Source organism: Puma concolor, chromosome A2, assembly GCF_028749965.1.
Source record: "Puma concolor isolate L17-30 chromosome A2, mPumCon1.1.hap2, whole genome shotgun sequence".
Taxonomy (NCBI): Eukaryota; Metazoa; Chordata; class Mammalia; order Carnivora; family Felidae; genus Puma; species Puma concolor.
The window spans coordinates 126,558,260-126,583,457 of record NC_141668.1 but is presented as its reverse complement, the minus strand read 5'-3'; the positions used below and the strand labels follow the sequence as shown (position 1 = coordinate 126,583,457).

The following is a 25,198-nucleotide window of genomic DNA, read 5'->3' as shown; positions in this document are numbered from 1 at the left end:
AAGCTGTGTTTAAATGTTCTTGTAATCTCAGAAACTATCTAGAAAGCATGATTGTAAGACAAATGATTTAATTATCTTGTGTATATCTGCATGGCATAGTTGTACCATGTGGCAAAATTCCCTCCCTTGGTGACCACTCATTTTCCTTTTTATATTACCTTTTATGCCCTACCCTGCCTACTTTCCAAAGTAGAAGTCCTTTGACTTTATTTTTCCTGATTTCTGAGAATCTTGCATATTTTGGCACCTAATAGATACTAAATGATGTTTGATGAATTGATAACATTTCACTTAAGGATTTCAGGTATTTCACAGAGATGTGTTCTCATTAAATATACAGCAAATACTTTATTATTGATTTAACATTATAATGAAAATGCTAATATAATTAGATCTTTTAAACAAAACACCAAAGGGAAAGGGTTAAATATAAAGGATTCCTTTTTTAATTGTCAGAGTTGTTTAAAATTATTTTATATTAAAAATACTATAAAATAAACTACATACTTTGATATTTTCCCAAGTATATGATCATTTTTATGATACTACTGGAAACTGATTATTGCATTGTATTGTTTTAATTTTTACAGCTTTTTGTTGCTTTTCTCTCATACTTCTATCATATCTCATTGTTTTTGTATTTATTTTTATACATATTTTTTATATTTACTGTCACTCAAACCTTCTGATTTTCTGCTTTTGATTTCCTTTTATGACATCCAGTGAATAACCATGTTAGAATCAGCATAAAAATTTCACTCTCTAAGCTGTCAAAGAATCAATTCCATGGGATTTAGTTTATGTAGTATATAAGATGTGTTTAGAGACCATTCCTACTGAACTGAGGTCAGATGTTAGCAGGGAGTACTTCTTTAGCATTTAATTTGAATTCAAAATAATCAACCTGTTCAGTACTTAGTTTAGAAAGAGCATTAACATTGACTAAATATTCACTCAATGCAGTTAATCAGAGACTCTCCATAGATAGTGCTTCTAGAAAGTCCATGTTTTTCCTCTGGAAGTCTCCCCTCATTTCCATATCCTGCTGTTTTCATTACAAGCATACATTCAGTTTCAACTGTAGATCCTTCTATTCTTATTTTTCTCTTTTACGTTTTATTTAATGTATTTACCCTTACTTTGAAGTTTGTACATTCTTTGTTCCAGGTATGTGTGTGTGTGTGTGTGTGTGTGTGTGTGTGTGTGTATAAAATAATAATCTTAAAAAAGAAAATAAATTTTAATATATATTTTATATATATTTTTATATATTATATATAAATAAAATTTTGTATATATATATAAAATATTTTTTAAAATTTTATTTTTAAATAATCTCTACACTTGGGGCTCAAACTTATAACCCCAAGATGAAGAGTCGTATGCCCCACTGACTGAGCCAGCCAGGCACCCCAATCCTTATATTTTTAATATCATATTCATTTTTAAATTTTAATATATATACATATATATATGAATATGTGTGTATAGTTTTTTAAATTTTTTAAATATTTATTTATTTTTGAGATCGAGCATGAGCAGGGGAAGGGGCAGAGAGAGAGGGAGACACAGAATCTGAAGCAGGCTCCAGGCTGTGAACTGTCAACACGGGGCTCGAACCCGTGAGACAAATCATGAGATCATGACCCGAGCCCACATTAGATGCTTAACTGACTGAGCCACCCAGGCACCCCAGTTTTTGTTTTTTTAACATCAAGAAATTAGACTTCTCAAATGTGGGTGTCCTAGGTCTTTTATGTTAAAATGAGAACATTGTACTTTCTCATGACTATACATCAATATTTGGTACAGTTTAACTGAGTTACTAAATAATTGATTACATTTCAGTAACAGATTTTTTCCTGCATTTATACATCTTTAAATTAGTAGTTAAGATGGAAAGCTCTGGAATCACACTGCTTGAATTTGAATCATAGATACTGTACATATTATTGTGTGGCTTAAAGCAATTTACTTAAATTCACTGGAACTTTATTCATTTATAAAAATGATTCTAGAACCTACGTCATAAAGTTCTTATGGTCATTAAATTAGGCTATACATTCAGAGAAATAATAAGCACTCAATAAATGCTAGCCATTATTAGTACTGTTCCAAGCACACGAATCATTTTTCAAAATATGTATAAGATTCCATATGATCATACATATATGTGTATACATATATATATAGTAAAAAATGTAATATGTGAATGGAATATATATATATAGTAAAAAAATGTAATATGTGAATGGAATTAACTTATTGACTATTTTCTGTAACTGAAATTACAAAGGGGCTAAATCTTTTCACTCATTTTGGTTCTTGTATCCATATTTTAGCTGATCCAAGGTGAAATGATAATAACAGCCATAGAAAAATTGCTTCTTGACTACAAATAATGAGATACTACAGTTTAAATTACTTCAACAATGGTGCTGATTGAATCATTTCTCATCTGCTTACTTTCAGAATCCAGATATTACCTCTAAGCATAACAAAAGAAAACTTAAAGCTCCCTTTTTGAAACACTAAACACTAAGCCTTTGCTGTTGGGCGAATGCTTTAGGTGTGAAAGAAAGATAAACATCGAATTTCTTGGACATAGAGGTGTCTCATCCTAGATTCTTTACCTTTGAAAAATAAAGTTTTCTTAATATGTTTCTCATTCTATAATGATTTCTGCATGAAGCTTTGAATATAAAAAATATTCAAATAAAGTTTCTTTTCTTGAGGACCTAGTAATCTTGGCTACAGTTGGGGATTTTGTTGTTGTTGTTGTTAAACATTTCACATTTGTGATGCTAGCAATTCAGCGTTTAGCCTAATCCCTATCTTGCATCCAGAATTATATCCGTGTTATTAAATGGGTGTCAAGGATGTCAGAGACTTACATCTCCCTCTTAACATGAACAATAGGATGGTGCCTGTAACATATTATTGATAAATGGCATGGAGACATGGCTGGCAGGTGGTAGATGTAAGAAAGTCCCAACTTGGGGAATTTCAAGTTTTTCTAATAATGTAGGATAGCTGGTGGGTGCCTTTGACATACCAGAGAAGTCACTTGAATTATTTATATAGGTGTTTTATCCTATCTATTAGAATGGAGCACATTTAGGTGTTAGTTTCTTCTACACTGCTTAGCATAGGACCATGTACTTATGTTCCACGTAAATATTTCTCAAAAAAATAGAATAAGCCTATTAGATTTAAAAAGGACAATGAGATAAAAAGGCTACTTTAAAAGAATATGAGAACAAATATGGCATATATGCATTAAAGTAATAAGTAAAATGATTCTTACTAAAATATTAATGGGCAGTTATGTTGGCTGAATATGTATGTATTCAAATGATTACACTTTTCTTTGTAATTGTATCATTTTTATTGTGATTATTTATTATTGATATTGATACTCAGAAATAAAAGAGTATACTTACAGGAGATTCAAAAGAAAACCTGAGAAACATTAAGTGTAGAAGATATCAATAAAGGTTTTAAAAATTAATTACAAAAAAATGGTCACATCTACACCTTCAGAGAACAACATTTTAAAATATTTAATTTTTCCGGAGTATGGAAAAAGAAGAAAATTCTTATTTTTTTTTTTATAAAGCCGTGATTACCATAATACAAAACCAAAAAATAGGTGCCAAAAACAGCACAAAAAGAACACTTCAGATTAGGTATTTAAGAATATAGATTCAAGAATCCTATTTAGAACCAGCAATAATTTATTTCTACATTTAAAGAAAAATATATAAAGGAAAATAATAAATGTTGAGTGAATTTTGTTAGAAAACTCTTCCAGTATTTTAAAAATGGGAACCAGTTCCCTCTTCATCTAAATCTTTATTGCCAACATGTTAAATGTAATACTAGTATAGATTTAGTCACTTTCTATTTTGGTAACTCGTTTAATGAGCACCCCAATCTTAATCCTGTAGATGAGGTATTCTGACTTCTCAGATGACATAAAAGACTGTCACCTAATCAGACATTTTAGTGTTAAATGTACTCTTCCATCTTTCATACTGAGAGCCCACTGTCTGTTATGTGGCCCCTATCCTTAGCCTTCTCAGTGTGAGTGGCCATTCCAGGATCAGCCATATTTTGTAAAGTATTGATTATGTTGGCTTGTAAAGGCCTTATAATGTTCTCCCCGCATCAAACCTGTGCTTTCTGAATGAGAGAACCATAATAGCTGTGAAGCCTCCTGGTAATCTATATGAATTTTATAGAATTGGAGTTTATGGATCAGCTTTGTAATAGTGCTGAGTTTCATTGGGCTTAACCAGGTGTGGGAAATTGTCAGGTGCTTTTATAAAGTCATAACATTTTCAGTAAAGGGATGTATTGGATCATTTTATAAGAAAGAAGAAAATGGGTTCAACACATCACATTATTTTTAGTCTAGTAATAAGGGAAGTAGTTTTGCTTGGTATACTTCTCCATATAACCAATGCTTTGCTTTGACAGTCTGCTAGACTAATTTCCTTTGCTTTTACCTTTTTCTTTCTTTTTAAAAATTTTATTCTTCTATTAATAACATAATTTCTATGGATTTAATAACCTTCCTAAGCACTGTGAAACTCCATTTATATGTTGTTGCTGTTGGCCTTGTTTACTTTTACCTCTTCTTTGAATTTTGTTTATAACTTATATTGGTATTGTCTAATTAGAGTTTTGGATTTCACCACATTTTCCTTCTTTAGTACCAACTCTGGAAGCTTAATAACCAACATTATAACCTATGTTGGTATTACTGTATTCTTGATATTTTTACTGCATGGATTTCAATAAAAGGTACATTAGGGGTGAGAATTATTTAGTCACTTATCATCTATTTAACAAGCATTAGATTCCATGTTTTGGGACTTTTAAGAGACATATACAATACCAGGATCCCATCCTTACACAGAAAACAATCTCGTGAAGAGACAAATTAAAAAAAATATTAAGCAAATGCTGATTTACATAATAAAAAAGAACTTTTTTTTTCAGTGAGGAGCTGATTCTCTCATAATGTCATTCTTTATCACGAGTCACTTAAACCCTCCAAAAAGAGTAAGATGATTAAATTTAAGAATTTATAGATTATGTCACTTTACATTCTGACTCTACCATGTATTGACTTTGTGACCTAGGGAAAATTTACTTCATTTGGCTATGCCATCAGAGTTTGTGTCTTCAAAATGGAGTAATAGAAATACCTGCCTAATGTGACATATGTGATATATAATGTGAATGTTCAAATGTACATAAATGATAGTTGGTAGTTAATTCACCCATCTTGTGTTACAGATGAGAATATTGACTTATCATAGGTAGCAGGATGCCCACAGCTGGACTAGCTTCCTCCCTTAGTAGATATATTTGTTGACTCTTACATGCTTCCTCATTTGAGCTCCCAGTTGGCTACTGATTCTGAAAAGACTATGTGATTTGTGATGTAAAAGTGGTGTCCTGACTTACTCCTGCATTGGGTTTGCTGCTTTTACCAGAAATCTCATAGTTTGATAACTAACCTGGCAGATGTGTCATAAATAATGGCTTCAGGTGCCTACTGTGTGACATGTTGCCCACTCCCTTTCGTTATTTATCTGTTCTAGACCCGACAGAGGCACATTTTGTTTCCATAAAACATACTCTCCATTTCTCCTCTTCCCTTCTCTTTTCACTGTTAAAGCAACTGTAAGTTTGTGGATATATGAGAATAAGCCCATCAGGAGTGGAGAGGATGTGGCATGTCCTGTCTAGGATTTATTTGTCCATAGTCAGATAGACAGTTGGTGGCAAATCAGGAGTAGAATCCAGTCCCTTGTTAATCCAATACAGTATCTGTTGTACCATGAGTCAACAAAGAACATTAACAACTACATTTTGAGCTGATTTCAGAGAACACACAGTCAATCCCACAATCCCAGTCAAGTTTTGAATTCAGAAATACTGAGTTTGCACTAAGCTCTTTCATGCTTTGCTTTGGGGTCTTGAGCAAGATGGTGAACATCTACTGCCTTGTCATCCTCTCGTGTTAATAACCTGCCAGCAGACTGCTTGGGAAGTGATTATTAAAACAAACAAGCAAACAACTAACAAACTGAGATTTGAGAAACCTCTAGCAAATAATATTTTGAGAGTATTTTCAAATACTAATAACTAAGACACATGGTTTACAACATAAAACTGCTTACAGCTCAGGTAATGAAATTACTACTGAATCATTAGCTACAAAGGAATTTCCTCCAGTAGCCAATGTTGCCTTCCTGCCCTGTAATACGCTGCTTACCATGGTCTAGTGTCAGCATAAAGCTATAGTTTGGCAATTGCATTTGTGTATTTAATAAAGTTGATAAAGTTTAATAAAGTTGATAAAGCTGAAATAAAGAATCAGTAAAGAGATTCTACTTTTGTAAAGCACATCCACTTTTAGCAAAAGGAAATCCTTCAACATTTCTGATTTATAGAAAACAGGATGTACTATATTAAGAAGAAATAACACATGAAATGATACCTGGGACATTGAATTGAGGAAAATAATCAATATCATTTTTAATCAGTGTTGGTCTGGAATGTGAAGGAAGGGAATAATTTAAACTGCATGATGTTTCTATCAGTGTTTAGACAATCTCAGGAGATGAAGGAATCCTTAGACCCATAGGATGAAAGAAGTTTTGAGTCTTTTTGCAAAACAAAGGACACTGATGCCCAAAAAGATAAAGGATTTCCTTTAGATCTTGTGGTAAAAGTAGACCTGTTTAAGTTTGCTTCAGGATTCAGAGGTAGAATTAATAGGTAGGAGTTAAATGGCTACATGGTTAAAATTTTAAAAAGAATTTTTAGAAATTGGATATTTCCATCAATGGGGAAAATGCTGCTTTGAATAATAGTGAACGTTCTGTTGTTGCAAGTGATCAATCACATTACATATAACCTCCTGACATGAACTATGTACCAAAATTCCATTGGATAGAAGTCTCAAATGGTCAACCTGTAAATCCTACTCTAATATAGAGTTCAGTGTCTTAAAATATTCAACTTCATTAAGATTTTATAAACTTTTAAAATAAATAAAGTTAATAAAGATCTTGGAATGTCCTACAAAAAAGTGAAGGTGTGGGTGGAAGGATTACTTCTGGAGATTCTCATGTATTCAGGATATAGCCAGCATTTATTTGCTCCTAGGCATGGGATGGAATAAACTGATCTCCTTAAGTCCCTTCCAGCTCAATGATTCAAAAAATTCTGGCATTTTAGTGAAATGCAATATGGATGACATAATATAACCTAGGAAATAGAAAAGTCTGCAACGAAAAGATAAAGCACTTATATGTCAAATAGCATTGTGTGAATAAATCTAAAACGTAATTTTGAACCAATTTTCAAAACTCCTACTAACAATCATAACATAGTGTCATGCAGAAGATGATGAGGAGCAAAGGATATGTTAAGGAAACGTGCAGATAACCAAATGTCTTCTTGTATTAAATGAATTCACCAAATCTTTAAAGGAATAATCATATGTATCCAAATGTGAGTGGTTTCCAGGATCTATGTCTATCTCCCTTACCCATATACACAAACATAAGCACACACATCAGCTCAAATATTTATTTCCCTTATGGTTTCAGGAAATTAAATGTTTTTTTTTAATCACTGCACTTGATGACCATAATTTTGAGTTGCAGGTTGAATAGTTCTAAGGTGTTGATTTTGCCAAAAGTCATGGTCGCTGGGCAGCATGGTGTTTGGAAGACAGCCTGGTGTGTAGTTTTGGAGAGTTTGTTGATACCTTGCAACAGTACAGGTAGTCATTATATCTGCATGCCTATAGCTGGTGCTGTTGGTACCCTGCCCATATACATCTTACTTTTAATTGTGTTCCTGAAGTCTTCCAACCACTAGTATCTGCAGCCATGTTCGTAAGGTCTCTTTTTTTCCTGGTATGATGCCAGATTGTGCTGCTCCTGTGTATAGCTGAGGTTTAAATGCTGAGGATTAATATCCTCTAGGAGTAGCCCTCAACCAGTGGCTCTAAGTGGTGCTGTATCAGTACCCCAGGACTCTTACTCTTCAGGTGGGATAATTCTTCAAGGTGTGTTTTACAGCATTTCCCAGAGGTTCTCTGTGAGATTGTCCAGTGCACTCACTGCTTTCATGGAATATTCTTTATTGGTTGTTCTCAGTACCCTATAGTGTTTCCTTACTTCTTTTCTGGCATTCCCTGCCCTTCCTAAATAAACTAGTTTTGTTCTAATACTTGTCTTAGAGTCACCTTCTGGAAGAATCCAATCTAAAAGACATCCTGCACACCCTGGTGGTAAGAGTAAGTCCTCCTGAAAGGGTTGATGGAACCAGCCCTTACTTTAGGGTGCATTACAATCCAGTCTCTGTTCAGCCACCTCATATCACCCTAATAATCAACATCTCGTAATAATCAACACCTTGTTATCAAGAGCTAGCAGGGAGTGAGCTTGAGGATATCCTTAAGAGGGTTTTATATGTTAAACTTAATTTTCTTTTTGTGCTTGCTAAAATACACAGCACAAGACAGCCCTTCAAGCCCCTTCATATCTTCACTGGGCATAACACTTGTGTTCTCACCAAAGTCTTAACATCAAAGGAAGAACAAACACAGAGCTCATTTACAGTGTAACTACTGAGTACTGAACATTTGCTAAGGCAAAATGCTAAGGACTTTATAACCTATATCTGGCATTTTAGTCTTTGTCATCTTTGGAGGTAATACTGTTATTCTCATTTTACCGATGAGAAATGATAGTCACAGAGAGATTCAGTAATTTGCTTGATACCTAGCAAGTAAGAGACTTTTAATATTTTTTAACTTTTATTTATTTTTGAGAGAGAGACAGTGAGAGAGAGAGAGCAAGCGAGCATGAGCAGGGGAAGGGTGGAGAGAGAGGGAGACACAGAATCCAAAGCAGGCTCCAGGCTCTGAGCTGTCAGCACAGAGCCTGATGCGGGGCTCAGGCTCAAGCTCACAAACCATGATGAGGTCATGACCTGAGCTAAAGATGGATGCTTAACGGACTGCACCACCTATGTGCCCCAAAGCGTTTGGACTTTTAGATGTCACTTATAAAACCTGGCATGTGAACATTGGTGTACTTGATCAATTTGTGCTCCTAACCACTAACTCATCCTGCCTCTGTAGCTAACTTACATGAACATTTTTTTTTTAATCTGTATTCTGAATATGGTGAAAAAGAGGAAAGGGGAAATAAAGATAGTCACTAGATGGCTCTCACCAAAGATAATGTTAAACAGACTTGGGGAGGGTTATTGTAGTTGAAGATCACTTTCCTGGGAAAAATAGGGAGAGCAATGCTGAATTTTTAGACCAATTTGTGTTACCTACTGAATCCTCTCTGTCCTTTGCTATGAATTCCAACCCCATTTCCATTCAATCATATCCTCTTTCAAACTTCTCCAATATAGAAACAGTTGTAATCCAGGGCCTTTGGTTTCAGTTCTGTTAACTGTGTATGTGTTTATAAAATAGGGAGTCTGAATTTGATAGTGTCCAAGGTTCCTTCCATTCCCAGATGTTGTCTTCTTCACTGTTCTTAGGAAACAGAGACCTCTTTTCATTTAAATGAGTTGTAATAGCGAGATCTATTTGGATTCCTAACAACTATATCAGGAAAACAAAGAAAGATTTGGATCAGTTTTTATAATTTAAAGCCATTGTTCAGCCAACTGGTTTCCCCTGCCAGTGCCACCTTCCCTATAGTTTCTTGGTATTTCTGATCTGAAGTGGGATACAGGAATTTATTTTAGCATTTCATGAACCTCTATACATATTCAAAGTAATTTAGAATTTTAGAGGCACGACTTCAGCTCATTGTCACAATGTTTAGAGATCTTTTGACATAAAGGGAGAGCTGTTAACATCCTGCTGTTCCTAGTATTTGTAAAGTGGTTTCAAAGGAATGATTTATCATGTGAATTGATAGAAGGATCATCAGGTAATGAGATAGATTTCCTGAAAATTAGTGAGTGCTGTGTTGTCCAGGAACTAAACTTGTTTTATCCTTATTTGCCACCTGTCCTGTATTTCTAGTGCCGAATCTGATTTCCTGTTCCAAGCTGGAAAAAACAGCATTGCCCTCTTTTTCGAATTGACTTTGGATTTTAGCATGTAAGGTGATGCCATTGTTTGTACTGAAATGAACTTTGAATGAACTCCTACAGTAATGAACTGATAACCAATAAAATAAATAATTGATTCATCTCAAAACAATCTAACTCCTAGAGGTGGAGTGCCTGAGAAGCTTCTGTTTAACTGCCCTCTAGAAAGCCTCTCAGGTTTTTGCCTTTCCTTCTTACTTTTTTTTCCAAATGAATGATTTTTGACAAACAGACTCCTAAGGGCAGTCAAGTGTCAAATACAAAGTTATGGCTGGTGTAGCTGCCTTTGGGATCACATGCTCCATTTATTCATTTTAGAAAGCTCAGATGCACAAACATGTGGTGCCATTTTGTGTGCCTGTCAGTTTAGTGCATTTAATGAACATTGATCATGCTCATTCAGACACATTTCTCCATCCTGCAAACAAGTCAGTCGTTTCTGAAAGATGTGGTAGAAACTTTCCTTTTCTGCAAACAGCCTCAGTGAAGTACTTAAAATAAATAAATAAATAAATAAATAAATAAATAAATAAATAAATAAATAGACTAAGACATGCCTTTAATTTCACTTAAAAAAGAAAGTTAATTAAAAAATTTATTTTGGTTTTATTAATATGAATCTAGTATTAAAGTTTGAATGACTTTGAAAGTCATTAGATGGCTGTATGATTATTTCACATTTTACAGCATTGTTCAAAAAGTTATTTTTTTGTTCTTTTTAAAGTTATTCTTTCAATTATAAAACTTCCCACTTGTTCATTTTACCATTTATAAATTGTGTTGATTACATTGATGAATTGGTGCCAGATTTATTATCCTACATTATAGTGAGAAAAATACTTTTTTCTTGCCATTTGATTTTTTCATTCTGTCAAAAATCTCATAAAAGGAATAGTGTAGCATCTTATAATTGGAAGACACTGTGTTTTTTTATGAGTGATATTTTTGTTTGCTATTCAGTTATTATTAGGAACAAATTTTAAATACTGTTCAATTACTTTGCCCAGTTAGAGGTGCATTATACTTAGAAATGATTTGTTCATAACTGTTGTGTTGGGAGATGGACCCCTGGGTAGCTCAGTCAGTTGAGCAGCCGACTCTTTATTTCAGTTTGCGTCATGATCCCACTGTCGTAAGAACTAGCCCCATGTCTGGCTCTGTCCTGAGCATGGAGCCTGCTTAAGATTCTCTCTGTTTCTCCCTCTGCCCCTCTCCCCTGCTCACATTCTCTCTTTCTCAAAAAAAAAAAAAAAAAAAATGTTGTGTTGGGAGAATATCCTAATAAGTTTTTGGAAAGGGCTAAGTACATTTACATTATTCTACATGTGTTGTTATTTCAATGTTTATATTTCTTTGGTTGAGTTTTTTTTTTCTTTCACCCTGGAAGAGTGTATAGTTAAAAAGACATATATGTTCAAATTATACTACAGACCCATGTACACAACTTGTGGATTTTCCAAGTTGCTGATGAAAATTAGAATTGAATCATAATGCCAAGAGTCTTAACTATCCAACTTTTAGACTTTGATAATCTTATAAATTAAATTGAGCATTCCATTCAGAATGCAGTATATCTTTAGGGAAAAAAATCTAGCATTTGTTTTTATTTTTATGAAACTATTAAAAACATTAAACATATTCATGATGACATATATTAAGGATCAGTCATTATAGCTTTCTTTGTCATGCAGGGAAACTGCATATAGTCTATCTATAAATAGAGAAAAGTTCTAAAAGTTATGATTCATATCAATAGTGGAATATAAACTCATCAAAAATTATAAGGCAGTATTTTCTGATAGAAGGGATGTATATGCATGTCCACAAGAAAAGCAACATATAGAATAATAATGGATATTATGTTCTTTATGTAACAAGTAAAAATAAAAATATACATATCTCTATATGTGTATGTAGATGCACAAAATAAGTTTTGAGAAAGAAATCTCTTCCTCTCTCTTAGAGAATGAGATGTAGAGCATTGAAAACAAGATTTTGATAAATATGTCTCTACTTTTCTTTACAAAAATAATGCATGAAACTGAATTTTGTGTAGTTGATAATAATTGTTTTTTTTTATTAAAAAAAAAATTTTCATGTTTACTTATTTTTGAGACAGACAGAATGTGAGTGGGTTAGGAGCAGAGAGAGGGAGACACAGAATCCAAAGCAGGCTCCAGGCTACGAGCTGTCAGCACAGAGCCCCACGTGGGGCTCGAACTCACGAGCTGTGAGATCATGACCTGAGCCGAAGTCGGACGCTCAACCGACTGAGCCACCCAGGTGCCCCAATAATTGATTTTTTTAGAGAAGAAAATCCATGAAACAAGAGGAATCATGATTAATCTGATCAACAAATATTTATGGCACCCATTCTGTGTGTCAGGTTTCAAAGTTGCCACTGGCAACACAGTGGAGACCAAAGAGACATCCTGGTCCTGAGCCCAAAGGTAAAAAGATTGATAAAAATGTTATATACATTATTATGTAGGAAAAGTACAGGGAGTTAGAAAAGTTTATAATTATCTGGTCAGTGAATGTTTTCTGAGGAAGGAATTCTTGCACCCATATCTGAAACCTGAATCAGGCCTAAGTAACAAGGCTATTCATGAAGATAAATTAATGGAATACTAAAGAAAAAGGTGAATAAAAATGAAGAGTATAGAGTATTTCTTAAGAAATAGGCCAGATTATCCAGTCTATCCAATTGGCTACAGTTAATCTGTAATGCTTTGCCATTGGCAAACCATCCAGAAAAATCAGTCACTGTAACTCTCACTGCACAAGCAATGAGCCAAGCATTATTGAAGCTAGTATATCTTCATTTGTTCATTTATGATGCACTATGAGACCTAGCCCACTTGAGCTTCAACTCAATGTTATTGGCATTATTTGGATAACTGAACATCTGTCATTGCCCAAAGACATACTAAAACATCGCCTGAATTAACTCACTCTCCTGGTCTTTCTCTCTTTCCTTCCCTGCTTCCATCCATGTGCTCCTGCATTCTTGCATCCAGTAAAAAATATATATGGAGCGCCTTGTATATGCCACATGTTAGATAAAGCAAACGTCCTTATGCTACAAGTTGATATTCAAACATTGGAATAAACACAGAATTAGTAGTAAGCTGCAAATAGAGATTAATTTTGTGAATATAATTACCGGGGAAGAGAAGGCCTAATTCATTTGGTATATTCAAGCAAAGTCTTTCTGAGAAGGTGGCACTATGCTGAGATTCTTCCATTAGAAAGATCAGGTATGGAAAAAGCTAAGGAAAAGTCATGTGCAAAACTCACGAGCTAGGGGAGAACTTGGGAGTGCTGGAGCGAGGAAACAAGGTGGATGTCAATGGAGGAACACACCTTTAGTTACACAGGGATCCAGCCCCAGGGTGGTACAGTACCTTGGGGGAAAATACTACCCAGGCATCCTGGAAGCACAGCCCTTACTGAGACAATGAAATATCAGAGTCTATTTTGTAACTTCCAAGGCCACACTCTTTCTCTTGGAATCGCTGAATCTTAGGTATAGAAGAAACTCTAAAGGTGATCTAATCAAACCATTTCCCTGTTGAATACACTTTGTGTTGGAGGTCTGAATAGCTGAAGTTATCTATCAGTAATTGGTTTTTTCTTCCTCTTTGACCCAATTTTCTGATTGATTTAAAGATTTAGCATTCTTTCCTTCACAAAGATGACCCTGAGTACATTAGAAGCACCATTCATGTTTACCCCTATGTGCTTTTAGATTATGCCTCCAATGCCTTAATAGAAAGCCCTCTTTACACTCAGGGTATCTGAATAGGTGGAAACATTAACAGAAGTTATTATTTTATGTGGCTCTCTTAAACCCTGAGACAAGGGAGATTAACCCTGTCTTAAAGCATTTCACGAAAGGGGCTTTTCCTACACTTTCTCCTGAAATCTATATTAGTGATTCTTCAAGATGTGTGATGTAGAGAGTTAAGCCAATTACCTATATAATTAAAATCAAAGAGCTTAATAGTGAAGTGAAACTCCTGGATTATCCTCACGGATGTTTACACTGCTAACCACACAGTTTCACCAAGTAATTACCAATTCGGTGAGGTCAGTGATAAAAAACGTGTACATAAATATATAGCTATTTACAATCTTGGGGCACCTGCATGGCTTGGTTAAGCTTCCAATTCTTGATTTTGGCCCAGGTCATGATCTCACAGTTTGTGAATTCGAGCCCCACATTGGGCTCTGTGACAGCATGAAGCCTGCTTGGGATTTTCTCCGTCTCTCTCTGCCCCTCCCCTGCCATTGCTGTAAATACATACATACATACATACATACATACATACATACATACATACATACATCTTAAAGAAAACCTAGCAGGTTATTCAAAATGACATATACATTAATATCTGCGTATGTACAATCTTTACAGTCTTTTAGAGAAAACATTTTCTATGTACGGACTCTTGTTTTCTTCTCACAAAACTTGGAGCACTACTATGATTTCTACCCCCTTGTAATTACTTTCTGGTTGTTGACCCAAACTGTGCCTTTACTGGCAAACTAAAAGTGTTGAGGCAATTGAAAAGCTAATGGAGGTTAAAAAGCCCTTATATCTCTATTACAAGCAAAGGCTAAACCCTTAGTAAATGTCTGTTGAGTGAAGTTGAATTGAATTAGTTTGAATTGAATTGCTTTGAGGTAGCTGTAGCTGGAACCAATTATTACTTCATCCTTTGGTCAGTGTTTTCAGCTGATTTTTCAACAATTATTCATTCAACCAACATTTTATTGAGTGCATACCTATTAAGAGCCAGGCAGAAACTCAGTTCAGGGCTGTGGATTCACAGATTAAATAAACACAGACCTTCATTTATAATTGCTCACAGTGTACAGAGGAAGATAATGTGCAAAGTGCCAACAGTTGTGCAAGTAGAGAGCTCTAGGGAGCTGTCGCGGGGATGAATAAATAAGATGGGAAAGGAGGTGATGAGGTAGGAGGAGAATCCTGGAGGAGATGACACCTGAATAAAGTACTGAGGTATCATCTTCCTAATCAGATGAGGCAGTGAATAGCATTTCTATTTAGGGAGGAAGAGGCCGTTTTAGTATTTACTCTGAAGTGTTTTCTAAGCTTTTATTAGCTCATTGAATTTTTCTAGAATCACTTTCTTTTGGTCTCTGTCATTGTGAATTGGACATAGAGTGTTGAAAAGGAATTCTTCTTGACCTCAGAGCTTGGTGAAGACGTTAACTGCAAAATATAGTGCCTTCATCTATTGTGGCTAATTACACATGTGCATGCACACACACTTTGTGTGTGTGTGTGTGTGTGTGTGTTCATTCTCACTGTAGGTTAATATTTCATACATATTTTATTTTAAGCAGCTTCATATATTTTTCCCATTGTGTAAATAAATATGTGCATAAGTTCATAGTTTGTAAATAAAATGTATATATTAAACTGAGAGTTTCTTTCCCTTTGGTGCTAGTTAGAGAATTTTTTTGAGGGGGGTTTGAGGGGCAGAGGGAGAGGGGGAGAGAGAGAATTTTAAGCAGCCTCCACACTCAGGACAAGGTCAACATGGACTTGAACTCACGAACTGTGAGATCATGACCTGAACCAAAATCAACGGACGCTTAACCAACTGAGTCACCCAAGTGTCTCTCATTAGAGATTTTTTAAGATAATTTTTTTGAAATATAAAATGGCGTACTTGGAGTTCATAGGTCCTGATGTTAAATTCCACTTGTATCATGTAGGAGAACAATGTGTTGCTAAGATTAATTTTTGCCTATTTAACACTTAAATGGTGGAAGGTAATCTACGTGAACCCTTAAAATTGAGTTACATAAAATGTGTTTCATTTGTAGATTTTGTTAAATATTTCTTCATCTTTAACATTTTCTCTGCTTTCTACCTGTTTTCATACAAATGGAACAAAAAGACAGAAAGCAAGGTGTCAGTGCACTAACAACATACATTTCCAAAGATGCTTATCTCAGAATATGGTAGTAGACCATTGGCTGGCTGAGCATTTTTTGCAGTAATGGCAGGTAGTGGTAGGCTAACGAATATAGCAGTGGAAAAATGCAGTAATGGCAGCCTAAGGAATTTAGAACACCGTCTGCAGGTCTGGTTTTCATTGGATGCACAGGGTGTTTTAAAAGGGGTGTGAAGACATTGGCGATTTACTGATTTGGTATACCTATGCCTCGTTGTTTCTCAAGGTATGGTTCACAGATAGAATGAGTATATACTGAATCTTCAATTCCACTCTTTAGAAAGTAACTAGATCGACACTGAAACAGTAAGTGTGAATCAGGATAGTTCTGGATAGACTGTGGCAGTGGTCTATTCCTAGACTGCAATCCCTAAAATTACATGAAATGTATGTTAAAATTGCACATCCTTAAGATTTACTTAAAAATTCCTGGGGGTAGAGTGGAAGTCTGCAGTATGTACTGTTCCTGGGAAGTTTAAACAAAGCAAGATAATTGCATATTAAAGCATTAGAACTTCAGACCAGTGGTTCTCAAAGTGTGAACCTCAGGTGGGCAACATTCCCATCATCTGATAACTTGTTAGAAATGCAGCTTCTTATACCCTACCGGAGATTTGCAGAACCAGAAACTGGGTATGGGACCAGGCAGTCTATTTTAATAGACTCTCCAGATTATTCTGCATACTGAGATTTGAGAAACATTGTTCTATTGAATCTAGCAAACCATTACCTTTCTGATTTATTGTTTTCATTACTTAGTATTATAATAATGTGATTTTTTTTGTAAAAAAAAATCAGGTGCTCCTCCCGCTTACATTCCCTCATATAGGTGATAATACAATATTATGCATTGTTGAAAGAACTGGAGAGGAGATAGGAATGTCTTAACTGGGATTATAGTCATCTGACTTTTCTTCTTTATAATAAGTTTTGGAGTGTGTGTGTTGTGTGTGTGTGTGTGTGTCTGTGTGAGATTCTAAAGTGGAAGATGACAAATCTGAATTGGATCACTAGTGAAAAGGAGTCATGGGACTGTGGAGAAGAATGATAAAATAGGGACAAATACTGACATGGTTGTTCTTTTGGAGGGCTTGGTTATGATTCTCCATTTCCAGTGCCTGAGGCGTTTAACACTGAGGTGAGCACAGAGACCCTCAAGTTTACCTGTTCTTTAGCACAACAACCTGACTTTTAAAAAAATTTTATTTTAAAAAATTTAATGTTTGTTTATTTGAGGGGGCGGTGGTGTGAGACAGAGGGAGACAGAATCTGAAGCAGGTTTCACGCTCTGAGTTGTCAGCACAGATCCCAGCGTGGGGCTTGACTCGCAAACTGTGAGATCATGACCTGATCTGAAGTCGAATGCTTAACCAGCTGCGCCGCCCAAGTAAGTGCCCTGGACCTGACTATTTTAAAAGCCATTCCTTTGGAAAAAAAAAATCTGTAGAGGTTAGTTTTTCCATTTTAGCCTTTAGCAGTGCCAAAACTAATGCTAGCAAAAGCCTCTGGCAATAAATGAGATTAACAAACCAAAGCTAAGAGAAATCCACAGAAGTTTTACAAACCTGAACAGCAGTTTTCTTTTCTCTCCATCAGTATTATATTTGCAGAGATATTCTTGGCATTCAGTCACGTTTGTCTATTTTTCCACCTCTTCTTTTCCTTTTGTATTGGCAAAGGTAGTTGCTGAAGAATTAAATGACACATTCCTCACATCCTGGGACTGTACTTGAAAATCACTCCTAGGTCTTTAAATACAAAGTATGAAATTTTGTGCTGTTGTGTGCCATTATTTAATTAGAGAGAATTAAATATTGGTAAATATTGTGAGCAGATAATTTGTGAATTATCTCCTTTAATACTCAGGAGCTACAGTTTCTCACTTCACTTTTAACATGTCTACATAAGTCAGAGCAGGTTATGATAAAGGAAACAAATGATGCATATATATGATGAGTGTGTTTGAGAATACTGTGTGTGTTTCTCTTTGAGTATCTGGATGTCTGTGTTACAAAGCCAAACATTCTGCGTTCTCTTTTTTTATTCCTTCATCCCTTCCGCAGGTAAAAAAGGAGGTTAAGTGGCTAGTTCAAGGCCCTTTATATGATTAACAGTTGATTCAGGATTTCAACTGGTGCTTGATGATACAGTATACCTACTGTGTATTCCAGGCAACATTCACTTGTGTGGGTTTTTTTTTAATTCATTTATAAAATAATACTATTAAAATCCAAATGAGTTACTGTATTTTACATTTGGTGATTACTAAATAAATGAGTGAGGCATCTGAATAAATTCAGGAGAGCAAAGAAGCCCAATATTAAGGTAGGTAGAATATGATTTGAACTAATAAACATATTAATACATATGATTCAATAAGTAATGTTTTCAAGGAAGGGAAGGTGTCTTATTTAAGCCTCCCAAGTGTTTGTGATCTGATTGAATCATTATTGCTTACAATAAGGTCCAAGGGAAATATGGCTGTATTTCCCAATATTATCTATCCCTAAAAGAGACTCGTCTTCATAGGGAGATAGTCTAACAAACTGAAGATAAAGTATAACCTTTGGGGGCCTCGTCTTCCACATATTTTATTCTGCGTAGTAGCAGGTAATAAATAAGGTATTAGGATAGATTTTCAGTTCACATGCAATTTTGATTTCTACAGTGGATTCAGCTGTGGCATTCAAACATAGTTTTGCAGGTGCAGAGAGAGTTATTTCACCCTCCAGTGTGACTAATTGCTAGTAATTGACTATAGGAAGGGGGTTGGGAAGGCTTGTCTCTAGATCTTCCCCATCATGTTTTGTGCAGGGTCCTTAGCAACATGGAACGGCAGCTGGGAACAGGATAGCCATTGAGAAATCATTAGCAAGTGTGCAGTATTCCAAAACAGGTGGGTCTCAGTTCAAAGAACAGCCTTGTGTGAAGTGATTTTTTACATAAATAGAAAACTCTGTGAAAACATGCTCTTCTAAACAATGCTTTATTTTCATATCTGATTCAATATCCATTTATAATTGGCTCTTACCACTATGGTAATTTTCCATCTCATCTCTTGCTTTTTTCCTCTTTCCAGTAACTAATGTTCTATAAACTAGTATTCAGTATGCCATTTAAAGAAATAAGGGGGAGGGGCACCTGGGTGACTCAGTTGGTTAAATGAGTCAGGTCATGATTTTGCAGTTTGTGAGTGGGAGCCCCAGGGCCCACATCGTGCACCTCACTGTCAGTACTTGGGATTCTCTCTCTCTCCCTCTCTCTCTGTCCCTACCCCACTCATGAATTTTTTCTCCCTCTCTTTCTCAATTTAAATAATAAATAAAACTTAAAGGAATATGGGGGAATTCACCAATATATGTAAAGAATAATGTATTTATAATGAAAGTACGTATTGAAGCATTTTCTATAAAATAAGAAGTTCAAGCTTTAAGTCATTTTTGCAACATTGTGAGAGCAGCATTGTGAAAGTATATGCTTCCTGTGTCATTTAAGATTATGATTATGATTATGATTTTTATTATTGTCTCTATTATACTTTTGTTAAATATAATCCAAGATCCAGGATGGGATTTATCAGGTGGTTACATTTTTATGACTGTCTAAAATGGCCAAGCCCTAACAAAAACAACAAAATACACCGTTTATGGACCATGGAGATTGCAGCAGATATAACCCAAAAGATAAGGTGGGTTGTTTCTAAGCATGAAATGAAGAAACCCCAGGTCTTAGCTAATATGGAGAATTATTTTGTTGTCTACAACACATCCTGCTGAGTTTCAGGACACTTTCTTGCATGGAAGCAGAATTACAAAACATTTTTCTTTTCTCTAATTCTTTTATGTCACATTCCTTAAATATTGAATGACTATAAACTTAACATTTATCTTACCCCTGTGTATCCGTTCCCCCCCCCCCCCCCCCCCCGCCCCACACTCACCACCCAATACACATGTAAAGCTTATCTCAGGAGACTTTTAGTCCAAGAAGGAAATGCACTATAATTTAGGGCCTTGGTAATACTTATCTTGGTTAATTTTATTCTATTAAATGGACTTTAAACTACTTGAGTAGTTTAAATAATGCCATCTAAATAGTGATATATCCATTACTACTATTTGTGTGATAGATAAGATCCAGAAGCTTATTTCCAGGTATGTGTATGAGAGAGAGAGAGAGCGAGCAAGCACGAGCAGGTTATGGGGGAAATGGAGAGAGGGAGAAAGGAGAGATATGGGGAATTGTCATACCTGTTTATGGAGGCTGAGAAGTCCCATGATCTGCCGCATGCAAACTGGAGACCCAGGGAAACCAGTGATTTAATTTAGTTCAAGTCTGAGGGCCTAAGAACTAAGTGGGGGCTGTGGTTTGAATCACAGTCCAAGGATTGGAGAAGTTGAAATGAGATGAAGTGTCCCCACTCAAGCCAGCAGGGAAGAACCATAATGAATAAATTACTCTTCCTCAGTCTTTTTGTTCCATTCAGGTCCTCACTGGATTGGATAAGGCCACTTACATTGGTGAGGGCTGTCTTCTTTACTCAGTCTGCTGATTCACATGCCCATCCCTTACAGGAACAGCTTTTAGACACACCCAGCAATAATGTTTTACCAGCTACTGGGTCATGCCTTATACCAACCAAACTGGTGCATAAAATTAACCAGCCCTGTGTGACTGATGGCAATCCTGAATTACAAAACATTTTGATATCCTTAAGGAGAGTGCACCTGTTTCTTTTTCCCAAGTCACATTCCTAAGTGAATATTTGCACTTTGAGGAAATAGATCCTATAGGGGAAACAATACTTTTAACTCTTTTTAATATTTTCCTTAAGAAATAGTTTACATAGAAGTTTATTTATGAAAAGTAATTTACTTAAGAGAACTCTGTAAGAGAGGGATGGTTTTAAAGGACAGCGTTGTAGGAGAGAGTTTCTTCTGACAAAACTCTTCAGTATAATTGATGAGTTGGTTCCATTCTAGTTCCTGGTGACCCATCCAGCACTGAGAAGGAAATGATGCAGGAAATGAATGTTGTGGTCTCATTTGTCAGGCAGGGCCACCAGTTTCTTGTAGGACAACTGACTTTCCTTCCATTTTTTTCTCATGCTTCCCCACCCATCCTTCTCCCCTTCAGTGTTTTTCTGTCCCATTAAACCACTAGAGTGACTGCCCTTTTGATAGCATGTTAGCATTAGTTCTTAAAGATCTACATTTGTGGGGCGCGTGGGTGGCTCAGTCGGTTAAGCGGCCGACTTTGGCTCAGGTCATGATCTTGCGGTCTGTGAGTTCGAGCCCCACGTTGGGCTCTGTGCTGACCGCTCAGAGCCTGGAGCCTGTTTCAGATTCTGTGTCTCCCTCTCTCTCTGACCCTCCCCCGTTCATGCTCTGTCTCTCTCTGTCTCAAAAATAAATAAACATTAAAAAAAATTAAAAAAAAAAAGATCTACATTTGTATTGGCCTTCAATAGCAAAGAAGACAAATTATTAAAAATCACAAGAGTTCAATAAGAAAGAGTATATCTGTCATTTTGATATCATGCCAAAGTATTTCCAGACTTAAACCACTTAAGTCAATTTTAAATATGTATTTAAATGTTCACCTAATTCACTGAGGCTGGCTCTCTGGTCAACTGGAGGACCACCATTTGAGGCCATCTGTAGTGGTAACTGCTCATCCAGAGGTATGGTTCCACCTTGTTGTTATTCTTTTCATTTAGGTTAGCAGTCAGTTTTAATTTCATTAACCAGTTTAATGTATGTATAACTTGATCCATTTGTAGTTTACCTTGTTTTCTTTTAGGTTTTAAGTAATGAAGGACCAAATTGGTTTACATAGTTTATGTGATAAATAAATGTGTGATTAAGTTTTGACATTATTTCCTTAGGAAACTCTAGCCTCTTCCAGGATTGCTCCAATCACTTTATTTTGTGCTCCTATAGGAACATTTATCTTTCCTTCATGGCAGTGTGATTTTGTATATACCTGTGTGCTCTTCATTTTTTTATCAAGTAGTTTTCACATGATGACTTTATATTGATACTTTTACCATGGTGAATATACTCTGAATAAAGTGTATAGAAACCACTGCTTTGTGAAGCTTATATTCTAGTAATCAAGACAAAAGGCTGGCAATGGGTGTTACAATGTCAGGTAATAAAAAGTACTTTACAGACTAAATTAAGCAGGGTAAAAATGGAGAATTGCCTAGGAGGGGCTGCTCTATAAGATTAAGTATGCTAGTTAGGAAATACCCCTCTGAGGAGATGATGTACAGTCAAGAAACTGAAAGACAAGAATCAACCAGTCCTGTGAAGATTAATGGGAATAGCTCTTTAAGCAGAGAGGGGAACCCTGAGGGGGACCCAATTTTAGAGTAAGGCCAGTGATGCTGGGTGTGGGTGAATGAGGGAAAGTGGTAGAAATGGGTATTATAGAGGCTGACACATCAGTCAAGGCCTTGTTGGCTGACGTAAGTTCATGTCTTATTTACTTATTTATTTGTTTTAAAGATTTTTTTAATGTTTATTTATTTTTGAGAGAGAGAGAGAGAGAGAGAGAGAGAGAGAGCATGAGCAGGGCAGGGGCAGAGAGGCAGACACAGAATCTGAAGCAGGCTTCAGGCTCTAGCTGTCAGCACAGAGCTCGACACGGGACTCAAACTCACAAACCGTGAGATCATGACTTGGGCTGAAGTCGGACGCTTAATCGACTGAGCCACCCAGGCACCCATAAGTTCATGTATTTTTTTAAAGTTCATTGGAAATCATGGTAGGATTTTAATTGGTATTTCATCTATTAGACCATCCCAGTTATATGAGGACAGAGTCCGCACTTAACTGTTACAGACCCAAAGCTAACACTTAATTCATATTGGATGGGTGAATGGATGTCAGACAAATGAATTAATGGCTCTCCAACCCTGTGGCTCTTTTACATAAGTGATGCTTTCAAAAAAGTAAGGCTTTTTGCTCATTTGTTTTGCTTTTCCTTTTTAATATCAGACTTACATATAGTGTAACTATTTGGTGTTGCCTTTGTATCCCTTCACAAATGTAAGTTTAAAATTTATTACATCTGGGGGCTCCTGGGTAGCTCAGTCAGTTAAGCATCTGATTGTTGATTTTGGCTTGGGTCACAATCTCAAAGTTGTGAGATTGAGCCCTGCATCAGGCTCTGTGCTGGCAGTGCAGACACTGCTTGGGATTTTCTCTCTCTTCCCCCTGCCCCCACTCACACCGTCTCTCAAAGTAAATAAATAAACATTAAAAAGTAAAATTTATTATATCTAGATAATTAGAATTTACTGAGTCTCACACCTTGAATGTTACATCCTTTTTCTTCCTTGTGCTTGGTTAAACAAAAAAAATCTGATTGGCCTGACGGCTTGAACATGATTGACTGTCCACTTAAGCATACTTGTATTAACATGTGATAACTAATCCTAAAGGATAATGCTAAACCAGATTTCCCAGTTCAGAGGTCAGAGGATCAGACATTAGCTGTTCTAAAACAATGAGATGGGATAGGCAGAATGACCACAATCTAGTTAATCCCCTTTAGGAGGTCTGTGGAGCCTGTATGTGTGTTAATGGGGTTAGAAACAGACTCCTTGCTGGGCAGAGGTGACCTGAGCATCCTTGCAATGTCTCTCTGAGGAAGAACAGTTCTATGAAATCCACGTTCTACTACCTGAAAGTATAAAAATGACAGCCATTTGCAGTTCTTGATCAGTCTGCAATATAGAGGTGAAATCAAAGACTTTATGGAGAATAACATTTTAAAAATCTTTGCCATGGTTGTCTATTCAGGGGAAACAGTGATTTAAAAAGAAAAAGTGAAAATTGGAACTTCTAATATCCAAGAAATGTTTAACTATGCCATTCAAGTATGTTTGAAATTCACATGCTTAAAGAGACTAAATTTAGATTTAAAAAATAAAAACAGTTGTGGCCAATTTCTGTAACAGGTCCATATAATATGCTCAAACATAATATGGTTGTATTTTTTAGTGTACCCAAGTAGACTGCTGTATGTATGTAACATTGAGCCCTGCCACTCTTGTATGAAAATAAACAAATGTGATGTTAATATGACTTGAGCACAGGGTCTGTTTTTCTCTTCCATAGCACTTTAGACCTTCAGAGAATTTTGTCACTGTCCCATTTAACTGGCATCTTTCTTAAAGGGCTGGTTTTATTCAAACCAATTATTTTCTAATTCTCTTCTTGATTTCTTTCCCTTGACTTCAGTAAGTCTCATATTCCCAGACATCATCCTGCAACTCGCTCATACCTTCAACCTCACTCCTTGAATTCAATTCAGAATCTGATTTGGAGCTAGTATCTCTGAGTGTAAAACACTTCCTGCTATAAATAAATTCATGGAGTTTATTTAGGTTTGATACTAGATGAGTCACATCAGCATATGTTTTGCTTCATGCTATCAGCTTCTCGTGGGTTGAGCTCTCTTCATTTTTTACTCTGAAAGTGACAGTGCTAAATATGTCTTGAGGGGCTAAGGCAGGCTCAGGAAACTCTCCTTTCTGTGACTATTGGAGAGAACCAAGTTATAGCGAGCCTAGTGGTTTAATGAAAGAAGTATAATCATTTTCCCTTTTAATTCTCCTTATTTTTGAGTGTCCTAGGTTAATAAACTAGTGGCTAGTAGTTAAGCGAAGATGAAAAATACCAACAACAAAGTAGTTTCATCCTGTTTTATAGATGAACACCTAAGCCTCAGGAGTAAATGACTTGTCCGTAGTCACAGAGCAATACAGTAACAGAATTGGGGTTTTAATCCAGGCTTTCAGTCTCTGAATCTAGAGTTTAAACCCTCCATGAATCTCTATCACTTGGCTTATGGTAAGTAAGCTGCCCATTTACCCATGGTTTAGGCATGTGTAGGACTGTGAGTATACAGTGAGCTGACAGCTTTTCATGAGGAAATAAACAGAAAATCCATTTTAGCAAGTTTGCTTACAGTGGCAGAACCTTTTTGTGCTTTCCCATTTGCAAGTCCTTGAAGAATGATCTAGCACCTACATT

At 35.8% G+C, this 25,198-nt stretch overlaps 1 protein-coding gene across 7 annotated transcripts in view; it reads left to right on the top strand.

The window, feature by feature from the left end:
* CNTN4 (contactin 4) overlaps nucleotides 1-25,198 on the top strand; it is a 903,676-nt gene that overhangs the window by 302,663 nt on the left and 575,815 nt on the right. Inside the window, exon 1 of one of the 7 annotated variants that reach the window (XM_086697569.1) lies at nucleotides 23,093-23,109. The exons of the other annotated variants lie outside the window; for them this stretch is intronic. The gene's annotated coding sequence lies outside the window, so the exon portion shown is untranslated. Of the gene's footprint in view, nucleotides 1-23,092; nucleotides 23,110-25,198 lie in introns of those variants that run through there. 7 annotated transcript variants of the gene reach the window in all.